A 13,984-nucleotide genomic window follows, 5' to 3' on the forward strand; every position below is an offset into this window, starting at 1 on the left:
AAATACATAAATAAAATCTTTAGGGTGCCGGGGTGGCTCAGTCATTAAGCGACTGCCTTCGGCTCAGGTCATGATCCTGGAATCCCAGGATCGAGTCCCGCATCGGGCTCCCTGCTCGGCAGGGAGTTTGCTTCTCCCTCTGACCCTCCCCTCTCTCATGCTCTCTCTCTCTCTCTCTCAAATAAATAAATAAAATCTTTAAAAAAAATCTTTAAAAAATAAATGAAATCATGTGTATAAGGCTCCGAGCATGGTGCCTGGCACACTGTAGACCCTCAGCAAATCCTAGGCTGCTCCTCCTTCTCTCATAGCTGAAACTCTATCACATTCATCTATAAACTCTATTTAGCACAGAGCCCGGTTCTAGGAAATGAACAGTAAATGTGCTGTGCAGATGAATGAAGATTCATTCCTTTGCAGTACAAAGCACTGCCTTATTTCTCCAAGTGGATGTTTTGGGGACTCAAAGAACACTGCAGCAGCTGAAACAACCCTTAAGATCATCTCAAAGCCAGGGTCTGGCTGGGAAGTCAGTGTCGGGCCATACACGCTGTTAGTGTCAGGGGAGGAGTGGGAGCTCGGGTCCCCTCACGTGTCCTCTAAGGTCCTTTCACCATCCAGAAGTGGGGTAGCGATCTTCATCCCTCAGGGACCAGAACTTCCTCACTTGACAAGATATTGGAGTGGCTGTTGGGTCTTAAATCTGGTCACACATCAAAATCATTAGGAATGCCTGTAACATGCAGATTCCTGGGCCCACGTGGACCTACTGGATCTGAGTCTTGGTGGCGGGAGTCAGGGATCTGTAATTTTTACAAGTGCTCCCCATGATTTCAAGGTACTACGTGTATGTGGACAGGCATTTGGAAGTGATGGGAGTAGATGATCTGTAAGGTTTTTTCCAGCCCCAGTGTTCAGTGATTCCAAGGCCAGGGAAGAGGGGGAAGAGGTCAAAGTTGTCTCTTTTTGTTTTTCTTTTTGCAGCCAGAAACCACCTGGGGCATGTAGGGTGGTGGTGAAATCACTGCACTGTGATATGGTGACATGTGCATGACATGGTGCAGAAAAGACCCTTATGTGAATTGCCAGAGAAAACAGCAAATCCGATCAAGCTCCATGCCCAGTAAGTACTGCACTCTCAGACCATTTTTTTCTTCTTTTTTTTGCCAAGTGGGCTAGGGGAGTCCCCCCTTCCAATGACTGTGACCTTCACAGGCCCCTGGAGGGGATGGTAGGATTGATAAACCCCACATCTGTACCACATGAGAAAGGAGAGGAGTTAGAATTGGCCACATGTCCGTTATGTGCTGCCTGGGCTGGGGAAACCCCAGAATATTCTGCACTGGGGAACCAAAGAAGTCACCAGAAAACCACTCAAGGCGCTGAAAGATCACAGATGGATGACTCCGAAAGGCTTCTCGAAATGTTGAATGGCATTTTCTACACATCCTTCATCCCTGACCATTCTTCCCATATGGATTTGCTGCAAACACAAGCTCATACCAGGCTGTCAAGGCTGAGAATGAGCAAGAGAACACAGGAATCCTGAAGAAGGAAAACATGGAGAGAAGCTAGAAGGCAGAGACCAGGTCTGAGACAGAGAAACTCCCCAGGGAGCAGTAATGACAAGCTAACCTGGAGCCAGCAGCAGCAAACGAGGCCTGGCCCCTGGCTGGGGGCTTTTGCCCTCGGTGGGTTGGCCGAGGCTGAGATGTCAGCCCTGATTTCTCACAGGGCTGCCTCGTCTCTGTCAGCAGCCTGTCACAGTGGCCCATATCCTCCCTGCTCGGGCCAGCCTGAACTCACGTCATTCATGTCTTAGTTTAGCAAAATAAGTGACTGGCCATCTCTTAAAGGCCTGGTCCTGTTCTAGGAGCTATGGATATATCCATGAACAAAGTCTCTGCCCTCAGGGACTGGTATTTTAGTGGAGAGACTAGCAGTAAAGCTAGGGGGGAAAAAGTAACCATGGCCAGGTAGTGATGAGTGCATAGACAGGAACAGAAGCACAGAAAGGGGACAGAGAGGGGCGCCTGGGTGGCTCAGTCGGTAAGCGTCTGCCTTCGGCTCAGGTCATGATCCCAGGGTCCTGGGATCGAGCCCCGCATCGGGCTCTCTGCTCGGTGGGAAGCCTGCTTCTCCCTCTCCCACTCCCCCTGCTTCTGTTCCCTCTCTCGCTGTGTCTCTCTCTGTCAAATAAATAAATAAAATCTTAAAAAAAAAAAAAAAAGGAAGGGGACACAGAATGAGAGGAGGTGCCATCTTAGGTGAGGAGACAAGGAAGGAAATGGAGCGTGAGGGGATGTGCCATCTTAGGTGAGGAGATAAGAAAGTGAATGAAGAGTGAGGGAAGGTGCCATCTTGGACAGGGACACCAGGAAGGGAATGGAGAATGAGGGGATGTGCCTTCTTGGAGAGAGACAGGGAAGGGAGTGAAGAGTGAGGGAAGTTGCTATCTTAGAGAGAGAGAGACAAGGAAGGGAATGGAGAGTGAGGGAAGGTGCCATCTTGGAGAAAGAGAGAGAGACAAGGAAGGGAATAGAAAGTGAAGGGAGGAACCATCTTGGATGGGAGGGAAGAAGGAAGTTCTTGAGTAGAGACCTGAATGAGCCAGAGGAGGACATGAACTCCTCCATCTCTATAAAACCCCTCTCTGCGCTCCTAAGTTTTTCTTGTCCTTTAAATCTCAGCTTACAGGGCGCCTGGGTGGCTCAGTCGTTAAGCGTCTGCCTTCGGCTCAGGTCATGATCCCGGGGTCCTGGGATCGAGTCCCGCATCGGGCTCCCTGCTCGGCAAGAAGCCTGCTTCTCCCCCTCCCATTCCCCCTGCTTGTGTTCCTGCTCTCGCTATTTCTCTCTCTATCAAATAAAAAAAATAAATAAATAAATAAAATAAATAAATCTCAGCTTACATGTCCCATCTCCCTAAAACCCTCCCCACATCTCTCACACCTGGCCAGGGCCTCTTCTTTGGATGTATTTATCACTTCATCTAAAAACTGCCTATCTGTCTTCTTAGGACACCGAGAGCATTCCGAGGACAGATCACGTGGCCTGATACAGTGCTTGTACATCAAGATGCCCAAGCTGTGCAAAATGAAGCCATGTGTGAATGAACGAACTCAGATAATACAGACCCAGGTGGGCAGGTCCTGTCTATTGGACATAGCTCCTCAAAGCCTAGGGCTTTCTTATGAACCTGGAGAATTAGCCATCAGGGCATCCCACAGCTCCAGCACCCCCTTTATGACATCAGGGCCCATTCTACTCACTCATTCACTGATGGCTTCTTCTAGTGGGATAGTCCTGGGTTCTGGACCCCAGGGCTAGGCTATTGGTACAATGACCATACATTCCAAATGAGAAAATAGGGTTGTGGTCTGTCATATGATATGGTGAGTACTGGAAGAAATCTGGAAAATGTCATCTGGATGCTGAAATATTGGAATTCCCAGGAGGCTTCGATGTATATGGAAGTGGCAAAAGAATATTTGGAAACAGGACAATTTCAAAAAATTGGACACATACGGTAACCATAATTACGAGACTCGCAGCATCAATTTCAAGGATGTCTCCCTGGTTTATGTCCCACGATCCCCATAAGCCAAGCAAAGTTGTGGCCCTCAGGACTACCCCGGCCCCCAGACCCTAGGTTGGCTCCTTGAGCACTGGAACCTGTTCTTTGTAACTTGTTCCCAGATCCTCCAGATTTAGGGTTTCTCCTCACAGTGGAGGCTGAACACAGTCACAACTGCTCATGGGATCCTGCATGCCCCAGAAGAATTAAAATGATTCTGAAATCCTCATGGCCTCCCCTGGACTCATCGAAACATGACACATTCTGTCCTAGTTCTATCTTACAGAATCTGCCACTCAGGCTGGGTTTTGCATCCTTTTCTTTCCCGTAATAAAAGCTCAACTCTGCGGACCATTCCCTCAGGAAAACCATAGGCTGAGATTTGATCTGATTATGATGCAAACTGCCCCACAGCAGGGCCATGGCCAGGCCCAGGAGCTGTTCCCAGCACAGTCTGTCTGGCCTCCTGAGGAGCGGCAGGGGAGGTCCCAGGCAGGCATTTGCCACAGGCCTGAGCAATGATGCCGCTTCCTGCAACGCATGTGGATAATCACCAAATGACTGCAACAGTGCCCCCCTCCCCAGCCTGGGAGGGATGTCACGATGGTAAAAGGTTGGGGTTTCTGTGGGCAGAGGGTTTGAACTCTGCTTTTTCCCAGCAGTTGCTGCCCCAGGCAAAGCTTTCCCACCAAGCCGCCAGCCACCACTCGGAAATGCTCTCACCCCACAGATGTGTCACCCCCACATAACCCGAAGTGGTGCCTGAGAGGCGGTTTCAGCCTAGTTTTTGACCGCCCCCCCCCCACCCCCAGGACACTTCTTGCAAGTCCGGGGAGCGTCTCCCTCAGACACCTGCCGAGAGTGGTCCCTCAGAGTGTGTGGGGCCACTTGAGGTCAAGGAGATACCTCTCTGCACATGACAGGCAAGGAGAATGGCAGGCAGAGATTTTGGACTGCACAAAACTCAGGCACGCCCAGGGCAACAGAAAGAGGACTGGCCCGGTTGGAGGGCAAAGGGCAAGAGTGCTCATGGGGACCTCAGGCTTTTGTAATTGCACGTAACTTCCCTTAATAACTGCTTTTGCATGTCTGACAGGCCTCTTGACCTCTTTTCTTTTTTTAAAAGATTTTATTTATTTATTTGAGACAGAGAGAGCAAGAGCAGGGGGAGGGCCAGACGGAGAGGGAGAAGCCGATTCCCCACTGAGCAGGGAGCTTGACATGGGGCTCCATCCCAGGACCTAGGGATCAAGACCTGAGCTGAAGGCAGACGCTTAGCCGACTGAGCCACCCAGGTGCCATGCCCCCACCATTTACCTCTTTCTTTGCATCCCGCCTCAGTGGGGCCGGGAAAATCCTTCCTGAGCAAAATAAAAACCAGCAACCCTGTTGAAAGGCCTGCCTCCCACCAAGCCCTGTGTGGATATCTGATTTTGCTTCATAAAGGGAACCCTCTGAGTCAAGAGAATATCAAACTCATTCTCTTGTTCTGGGGTCTCCACCCTGCAGACTGGACTCTACCTAGCTTGCAAGTGGAGAGGGCAGCACTGACCACAAGGCTGGCCCCCACCCAGCTCTTCGCACAAGAAGCACTCTCTGGAAGGTCCGAGGTTAAGGGAAATACCAAGGAACTATTCCTCATCAAAAACCTGGAGGACAACCCGGAGAGTTTTCTGACTTGAGTCCCTGGCCCAGTAAATCTTGGGCAGAGCTTCTCCTAGCACTCCCCCATAGCAGTGACATCCAGATGTTTATAGGATCAGGCCTCTGTGTCTTTTGGCCCTGCAGCCCAGATTTGGGACCAGAGGTGCTCCCCTTTTATACAGAGAAGCAGACAGAGAAGAGTCCTTTCAAAAAAGCTCACATTGGAAGTGGCCACTTCTTTGTCTGGCTGTGTAGCCCTAGGGGAGGAAGCTGATAAATGAGAACCGGGGCAGAAGACCGGCCCTCTCCAACTGGGCAGCCTCCTTGCCCTCTCCCAGATCAAACGGATCAAGCATTTCTCCAACAAATCTTCCAGAGCATCAATGGTTCTAATCTCTGCTTGGAGGTTTCTGCCTAGCTGCAGCGCCAGACCATAGAACCCACCTCCTCATTCCCTGACCAGCTCTTCGGACCCTGCCCATTACCCAGGCCACTGTCGGGACCGACCATGAGGCCCTCATCCAGCCTCCTGAGGGAGGACCCCAGACCCACTCCAGTCCTGGCCGGGCCCCTCAGTAAAGGGCGGGAGGCGAGGCACAGATGGGGTCAGAGCGTGAGGTGAGGGAACTGACGTTCTGAGATAGGAAGGAACCAGCAGAGTGTAAGGGGTCAGAGCGTAACTTTTACATTTTCTGGGGTTATCTCTAGTAATGACTTCCTCAAGCTTAGTAGGGGGCTACAGACATCACCATTACTTACTGCATAGAGCTACTTTTAGTCACACTGTCTCAAATGATGGAGAAGCCTAGAATTTGCCAGCTGCCAGGGACTTGGAGATCACATAGTGAAAACTGTTCATGTGACACTTGAGGATACAGAGGCTCGGAGAGGTGATAGATCTTGCCCACGGTCATCCCACAGTTAGGAGTAAGGAGAAAAGCTGGGACCTGACCTTGAGACTTAACCCTTGAGCCAGTTCTCCATCTATACCTTTCTTGCTTCATTTTTCATAAGATCCCCCCTTCTTTATGAGCTCTCTGGGCAGGGTTCACTGATTCTGCTTTGCGACTTTGATGCAAGATGCCTTTTGATGGAGCAGTCACATTAAAAATAATTACTTTAACCCTTGAACTGTAATGCTTCTACCCCCAATTTGTAGAAACAGTTTGGCTTCTCCTAAGTCTTATGGGAGGACCAAGAATGCAGGGATGCCCTTGTGAAGCACGTCTATTGCCAAGTTTGTATTTGAAAATGAACATGTCTCTGTTTCCGGGCAGGGGAAAGATAAACCAGCTTTAGCTTTTGAGAGCAGGGCTAATATTTATGGAAGCCCAGGGTGATTCTACCTTCTGTGCACAGATTTGGGGTGCTGAAGATGCATTATCTTTATTAATTCTTTATACATATCTTCATCAATGTATGTATTTCCTTTTTTTTTTTTTTAAAGATTTTATTTATTTATTTGATAGAGACACAGTGAGAGAGGGAACACAAGCAGGGGGAGTGGGAGAGGGAGAAGCAGGCTTCCCGCAGAGCAGGGAGCCCGATGCGGGGCTCGATCCCAAGACCCTGGGATCATGACCTGAGCTGAAGGCAGACGCTTAATGACTGAACCACCCAGGCACCCCTGTATGTATTTCTCTTTTTAATGATTCATTTACTTATCCATCCAGATGCACTTCTGGAATCCTACCACGTTCCAGAATTGTACTAGGGGCTAAGGATGAGTAAGTGTCGTCTTTGCCCTCAGAGCTGTCTAATGAACTGACGGCATACAATGGATAAGAACACAGAATGTCAGAGCTGGCAGAGACCTCCCCTGAGTCCAAACTCTCATCTACAGGTGAGGGAACTGACGTTCTGAGACAGGAAGGAACCAGCAGTCACTGGGACACCAGAGCCCTTTCTTTCTAGACCACTGCTCCTTCCAACGTGGGCTACTTTCAGTGCTGCCTAAGCCCCACAACACAGAGTTAAGCTGGTCTGAGGTTAAACCAGTTGGGGCCAAGATGGCGGCAGGCTGGTGCTCCCCAGACTGGGGCACTGCTTGAGAGAGTTCAAGCAAAGCTCACGATCCCTGAGAGTTACAGAAAAATATCCCATGTTCCCTTGGGCAGAAAAATGGTGTTTTGTTTGTTCATGATCCCTCGATACTTAATATCGTGCCTAGTTGGCTGAAGATGCTGGTTCAGTGTTGGATGGGATGGAGGGCAGATGGGTGGATGGATGCATGACTTTGCTAGCGGGTATGATCGGACTCTCCAGCTGAATGCCTCATGTTTCCTGTATCTCTCTGGATCTTTCCTGTATCTCAGGTTCCAGTCTTAACCTTCAGTGCCTGACTGTTCAGAATGGGCATGGTACCCATCCACTGATCCCACCAGCTCAGGCAGGAATGGTGTTACCCCAGGATAGAGGCCATGCACTCCCCGTGCACACAGTGACTGGGGGCCCTGACCCTTGGTTGCATCTACTTGGGCTGTCTTTCTGTAATTCATTCTAGACTCCCTATTGTTGCTCGATCTCTAAACGAGTATTGGCCCTGTTCTGGGGACAGAGAGGTATATAACCATGCTTCTCCTCGGGGCACAAAAATGCTATGAGGCGATTCCGGGCCATCCCCGCCAAGCGCCACAAGAAGAGATCCAAGGCAGGAGGTGGGCATGGTGAGGAGCAGGGCGGGGGGACTGGTGGGGGCTGGCCAAGCCATAGTGCCAGTGTTCTTAAGTCTAGAGGCACTAAGATATTTTCCTTCATTTCTTCACCTGTCATACTCACTTCCCAGGGTTGTTGAGAGGATCGGTGACAAAGATTCTCTGCTTGACCAAACCCTAGGCAGGCTCCTGAGCCCTTTCAGGGAGGCCTCAAACTTTGACCCATAAAGTCTTGAATAAAACAGAACATCATTTCTAACAGCTCAAGGCCACATCCCTGGAATGACCCTAGCCTCCCTTCACGTGCCTGCCTGAGAAAACTCAAGGCTGCCAAAAGAATTTACTATTTGTTCCAGCCAACACCTGAAGATAGGGCCCTGTCTCCCAGCCTCTGTGGGAGGGAGGGAGCCTAACTTGGATAAGAACCAGTCAGAAAACCCAGATGGGTTTCCTAGGGACCAACCCTCCCTTCCTGCTTTTTGTCATTTTTCACTTTTCTGACTCTACTGAATCCCCACTCACTGCCCTCCCACTTCTCTCATTCTCCCTTTAAAGCACCCAGTCACCTCTATACCAATGGAAGTTGAATTCGGTTCACACGGGCCTCTTTTCCCTATTGCAAGAGTATGTTACTAATTTAAGATCCGTCCCGATCACTTTAACTAGCATCCAGCTTTGTTTATCTCTGACATCAGGTGTGATAAGACTGGCATTAGACAAGTTCAACGTGTATGCCATGCTCCCAGCCTGTCAGCACTTCCTTACACATGGGTAATGCCATGAATGATTGGTCTGGCTCAAGAGCTCGAACCACTTTGATGATGATTAGCAGGACCACCCAGATTCCCTTAGGAATGTGAGTTGGGGGAATATGGAGATAAATGAGCAGAAGCAGCCTCAAAAAGAGGCAGGGACAGTGAAATTAATAAGCCACGTTGGAGATTAGACACTAGATGGAAGCCCGACTGCTGTGGCCCCGAGAACTGCCTTGGATTCTGGATGACCTTTGCATCGTAGGCTCTGCAAGCTTGTTTGTATTATGACTCCTGATCTTCCAAAGTCTTCCCCGGTGTCCTTACTATATGCCCCCATTACCTGAAGTGACCCAATGAGTCTCTGTTCCTTGCTACCAAAAATGCCCAAAGAGAGTACCTGGGAATGCTGTCAATCTAAGGCCTGGCTAGCTACTTGCTTCTTGGGGTGCTGGGTGGATTTGGGAATTAGGATGGAGGAAAACACAGTGATGATAATGCCCGTGGGAAGGCAATGGGGGAAAGTAGAAAGAGCCTGGTTCTGGACTCAGGAAGAGGGTTCGAATTCTGGCTCCACTATCGGCCAGATTCAACCTTTCTACACCTACCTTCTTCTTAAAGTGGGTATAATGGTGGTGGTTGGGAGCAAGAGCACATGTCAAGGACTTGGTACATCATGGGCACCCATCACTGTGAGCTCCCCCTACCCTGGCTTTGTCCAGCACTTCGTCCAGCAACTCGTGGGTCAACTCTGAGAGGTCTTCATGGGTTGCTGAGGATGGCTGGTAGACAGTGGCCTGAGCAGGGATCATATCCTTGCAAAGCAATCCTGCTGTGTGGGGAGTGGGGGCAGAGGGGGGGGCTCACCCCTCCAATTGGATTAATCTCCTGACTTCCTCTGCTCTCCCCAGAGCACAGTTCCTGGCTTCTTAGTACATTAAGGGAGAGGGACAGGGGCGTCAGCAGCAGACTGGCTCCTGCTGTCAGCAACTTTCTGCTCACTAATGGGAGCTGAATGTGACTCTTTAAGCAAAGCAGCTCCAGAATGGTCCAGGAATGTAGCGCTCTGGCTGAGGCCACTCTGGGGCTCCTAGCACAGACCTTACCAATCCAATATGTGGGGTTTCTCTTCTCGAAATAAATGTTTCTTTGCTCTCTTTGCCTTGTAAATATATACGTAGGAAAGGCAAGGTCCCAGACCAAGAAGGCTGGGGCTAGCCCAGATTCCCCCGGCTCTGAATCCCTGAACCCCAGGACTGGAAGGAGCCCTGGATATCAGTCTTGAACCCCCTATCCCACTTTAAACACAGTAAACCAGGCCTGAGAGCTGCTCATCCTGCCTCCTGTGGGAACCCATTCCGGGAGGTTACAAGCCAGCATCTGGTTTCATTTACAGGGTGCTGGCATCCCTGGAGGGCTCCAGTAGTTTCCATCCAATTATTCCCTACCTCGTTTTACTCTATATGCTTCGGGTTTTGCAGTTACTGGGAAGCGAGAGGCAGAATATCTTCCTCCTCCTCCAGCATCTCGTGGGAGCACAACCAAGGGAGTGGCTTCATCACTGGGTCCCTCAGCGGGCCTGAGGGGACAGCTTAATGGCCAGTGGCTGCCATCTCATAACTGGTTTCCAGGGCTGGGCTAGCCTTAGAACTGTCTACTGCCCCTGGAGCTTGTCCGCCTGTGACTCAGAACTGCCCCAAAGCCAAGTACAGCCAAGCCATGCTCCGGACACCATCCAGGAGATTTCAAGTCAAGGGTGGGCACTGAAGGGCACTAATGTATACTCAGGTCCTACTACACACCAGACACTGTGCAAAGTGATTCACACGTGCATTCTCTCCTTGATTCTTCACGACAGATCCATGAGTTTAGTTATTATGGATCTCACTTAACAGAGGAGAAAATGGGCCCAGAGAAATCAAGCAATTTGCCTAGGGTCACACAGTGGCTACCACGTAGAGCCAGGGAGAAGAGCAAAGGCCTTTCATTTTCAAACCGCAGAGCAGACTATCAGGCTGAATACTTCAGACAAATACTTAATAACGGCTGGCTTCATACAAAAAGTGCCTTTCACCTACCGCCCAACAGTCCCACGGGGTCTGCAGGAATTATTGTCTTTAAGAGTAAGGGAAGGAGCCTTGGTCTTAAGGTGGTTCTCAGGCCTAGGCTGCTGGGAGGAATCAAAATCTAGCCCTGCAGGGGGCACAACTTTCAGCAGTTCGTGGGTGATGTCAATGCACCTCGGGGTGGAGACGCACCGCATGAAGGGACCGATCGGGGATCAAGCCCCGGCTACACAACTTACCAGTTGTCGGACCTTGTAAGACACGTGGGTATCACCTCCTCCGGGAGGGTTTCCCTGATCTGTCGCCCCAACACGCACTCCCCACATATGAGCAATATTATACCGTCATTCCCTCTTTCAGGTCTGTGTGTACTCATCAGGGCAAGCTCCCTGAAAGCGAAAGCCATTCAGCACCCTTGTGGTCCCCATCTGTGGGAAACGTGGTCGGTCCTCACTTGCAGGCACTCTGGCGCATCGCAGGGCTTAACCCATTGTACCGAGTGAGTGATCAGATGTATGAATGGGGTTCACAGCCTTCTGCTGGGCTCCAGGAAAGAACGGATCCCTCAATATCCCAGACCCCGCTTGGCTGTGCATCAGAAGGGCCCCCGAGCCCAGGGCACTTTGCTTCTAAAGACTAGGAGAGGAGGGAAACCCAGCCTAAGCCCGAAACCTCACAGCTCCCTTCCGTTTGTTTATCCTGCCTTCCAGGCCAAAGCAAAACAAGTTAAAAGAAAGGAGGTTGTGTAGAATAGAAATAAACACATGGGGCTGGGAAAACAGGCTCTGATTTTCTGCAGCTGCAGAGTAGAGCCCCGGGGATAATTTGGACCAGCTGCCCATTAAGGAAGTTGAACTTTTCATTCTCTTGTGAAGAAAGAACTCCCCGTGGCCCCTGCTAGCCCGCAGCACGGGGGCTCTGCACCCCACCTCCCCAAGGTGGAGGACGCTGGGCTCCAGCCTTCTCTAGACATGACACTTCTCTCTTCCCTGACATCTGTGGGAAATGTGGTCCGTATGGGAAGGACAGAAGCCACCCCACAAGCAAACTAAGGAATTTCTGGTCAGGCTCTGCTGGAGGGCATCGCTTTTTAAATGCGGTCTGGCCTGTGGGTGTGTTTTATAAAATGCTACTTCCCAATGGGAATCTGCTCTTAACTTAATATGGTGCATTGCGCCTCTTCAAAGCCCTTCTGTTCTCCTGGTTTCATTTTGATCTTTGTAGCCTTCCTCTCGAATGGGTGGTGCTTATTATACCCATTTTACAGGTGGGGAAGCTGAGAGTCAGGGAAGGAAGGGTTACATGATCAAGTGGCCACACTAGGGTCCGTCTCCAGCCCCAGGGGCCACTGCACTGGGTCCCTGATTGAGGCTCACATGGGGTGCTTGGGCCTTTGCTGGGTAGAAAGAGCAGCACAAATACCTCCCAAGTTAGCACTGAACTTACCGCGCTGGATTTTTTTTTTTTTTAACTGTTTTTAATGTTGGTCTCCCCAGCTCCGTTGCCTCTTCTTTTGGAAACTGGGAGTTAGTCTTATCTGATCTTGTTTCTCCAGTGCCTTACTCGTGGCTGCCCAGCTCCTTGTAGAGGCTCAATATGATGTGTCTGATCAAATAATATATGCTTTCCCTGCCCAGCCCTCAGCCAGGAGCTCCCCCCATTGCAGTGGGAAGATGTTGCTAAGGCCCAGAGCTGGATTTGTGGGAATTTACTGGGCAGCCCAGTGGAGAGGTGGAGTCCTTTGCCTTGCTTTTGCTCTTGGGCTGCTCAAAGGGCAGTGAAGGGTCAGTGAGTGGCAACAGGCCTTTAGAAAGAGAAACAAATGCAGTTGAGCCAGGAGAAAGTCAAAGCACTGAACTCTCATTTTATCACGCCTGTAACTGTAGGAGGCTCTGAAGTTTATATGGCATCCCTCTAAAATCTTTGTGGACCTGCCACCTTTACCTCCCAGTCCCCTGTTCAGGACAGGTGGCCTTTGTTAAGAAGGCACTCTCCCCCTCTGCCCTCACCCACACTGTCCCCACCCTGCCCTGTCTCCTCTCTCAGTTCCATTCTCCTTCAAGTTCAAGGTCTGAGAGTCCTTGGCTGGGATGCTTCCCAGCCCCTTATTATAACTTCTTGAAGGCGTACGCTGCTTTCTAGATCTATGATCTTGGGCAAGTAATTTCACTTCTCAACAGAGTTTCCCCATCTGTTAAATGGGATAATGACACACGCCTTAGAGAGTTATTCGGAAATACGGGTGAGCTCCGTGACTGTGGTGGTCGGTTCTCAAGAAATAGTGTTGAATTCAACCTAAGCCCCAAGGATCACACTGGGGGGGGGGGGCGAGGGACTGAGGCACTGTGACAAGGGACTGGCCCAGCATTTGAGTCCGTGAGGAAACCAGCCGTGACCACCCCCCCCACCCGCCACAGCATCCACAAGACCTCCCAGGATGTCCCCAGACTTGGCCTCCCGCTTTCATCTTCTCTTTCTCCCATCAGAACTCTACAACAGCGTCTTTAGGAGACAGACAGAAGTCCAGCACTCGGGGAAGTCGGTCCCTCTCGATAACTGGTTCCAAGGACACCCCAAGGGTGTTTGCCATTGTCCAAGGACAGGACGGGAAGCGGAGCCATGCATTTAATGCAGTGGTGGCTACAGCTGATCCAGTTATGTCACAAAGCCCCGGCGGGGACCTCCTGGGTTCAATCTGCAGGGCTTCAGCATGCTTTACCTCCAACATCAGAGCACAGAGTGCGAAGTGGTGGGGCTTAAGAACAATTCCTAAGTTTGTTTGAGTTGGTTTCTCAATAAACAGTTTAACCACGCCTGGTTTTAATGTATGTCTCAACTGAAAACTTTTTTTCATATGAAACCCACATCAGAGACCAGAACTTCAATTCTTCTGTGGTTCCAAGGTGTTGTTTTTATAGAAAATTCCCTGTTCACCTTCAGCCCGAGGTTTGTGTTACTAAAAGAGTTTTCTTCAGGGGCGCCAGGGTGGCTCAGTCGGCTAAGCGTCTGCCTTCGGCTCAGGTCATGATCCCAGGGTCCTGGGATAGAGCCCTATATAGGGCTCCTTGCTCAGTCGCAAGTGGGCTTCTCCCTCTCCCTCTGCCCACCCTGCATTCTCTCTCTCGCTCTTTCAAATAAATAAAATCTTTAAAAAAAAAAGAAAAAGAATTTTCTTCAGGGCCAATCCAAGAAACCACCATGTGTTTGCCAGGAATTGGGAATACCAGTCCTTTTGGGGGCTGCTTCTAGACTCCTCTTGGAAGGATGAGGACAGCAGTGTTAGCTAAATGTG

The sequence above is a fragment of the Leptonychotes weddellii genome, chromosome 2 (genome assembly GCF_054177405.1).
Source record: "Leptonychotes weddellii isolate Sample4059 chromosome 2, ASM5417740v2, whole genome shotgun sequence".
Taxonomy (NCBI): Eukaryota; Metazoa; Chordata; class Mammalia; order Carnivora; family Phocidae; genus Leptonychotes; species Leptonychotes weddellii.